The sequence below is a fragment of the Poecilia reticulata genome, unplaced genomic scaffold (assembly GCF_000633615.1).
Source record: "Poecilia reticulata strain Guanapo unplaced genomic scaffold, Guppy_female_1.0+MT scaffold_212, whole genome shotgun sequence".
NCBI lineage: Eukaryota > Metazoa > Chordata > Actinopteri > Cyprinodontiformes > Poeciliidae > Poecilia > Poecilia reticulata.
Window position 1 is genome coordinate 139,736 of NW_007615022.1, and position 1,277 is coordinate 141,012.

A 1,277-nucleotide genomic window follows, 5' to 3' on the forward strand; every position below is an offset into this window, starting at 1 on the left:
ACACGATGCAGAATGTTTCCTTGGACTTTATTTGATAGAAAAGCTGTGTGTGTGTGTGTGTGTGTGTGTGTGTGTGTGTGTGTGTGTGTGTGGGCGTGGCCAGTGGGCATCATGGAGGAGCATGGCGGACAGACGACAGGAAACAAAACGAGGCACTTGTTCTGATCCAGCTGCAGGTCATCCTGTCACTACGGTTGCTATGGTGACGCTGGAGAACAGCTGGACCTGACATCAGTGTGTGTGTGTGTGTGTGTGTGTGGTTATGGCTCTGTTAAATCATCAGTTCCTCTTAAAAGCAAGCAGGTTCTTGTCATCTCTAATCATATCAATAATATATCAGATTTTAATAATCATGTCAGGATCATTTACACGTTACAAAAATAAAAAATCATTCCGGTTGTATTCACATGCTGACATACGGCCACCAGGGGGCGCCGTCGTTTGCATACAGACTGGAGGAACATGCAGCAGGCCCAGTTGCCACGGTAACCACAGTACAAGGCGGAGAGAGTAGTTAGAGTATTGAGGATGAGGCATGATGGGTAATGGGGTGTGGCTGCGTCAGCAGGAGGCGGGGCTTCTCTCAGTGGCCAATCACAGAAGCCCTTATGAAGCATAAACATCACTGCTGGCCAATCAGAGAGAAAGCTCGTCTGCTAAGTCCCGCCCACTGCGCCTGCAGCCAATCAGACCCTGAGTCAGCCGCTGTGGGCTCGGCTTCAGCCAGAGGTCCCGCCCACTCCCTGGCTCCCTCCTCCAATCAGATCGCTCCATGCTGGCTGCTGATTGGCTGACCTCCGAGAAGCTGGCTGGTGATTGGCTGTCAGACGGAGGCCTGTCATCACTCATGGGCATGAGGAAGGAGAACGCCACCTGCGGCGCTGCAGCGGAGCTCCCATGATGCTTTGCGTGGCTGACGGTGTGGCTCCGCCCCCTCAGCGCCTCCTCTGGCAGCGGGGAGTCCCTGGAGAAGCTCCTGCTCCTCCTCCCCTCTCTCACCGCCTGAGTCTTCTTCTTCTCCTCTCGTCTTCTTCTCCTGTTCATCTTCCTCCTCTCCTCCTCCTCCTCCTCCACCAGGTCCAGGTCCAGGTCAGGAGCTCCTGCAACTCCGGTCCTCCCCCCCCCACCGCCTCCTCTCCTTCGCCTGCCGAGGGAAGCGGTTGCCATGGTGACGGACTCCTGCTCCTGCGAGGAGGAGGAGGAGGAGGGGGGGGCTCCTTCCTCAGGGCCTGATGGAGCAAACAGAACAACGTTCAGAACCAAAACCAGCTTGAACA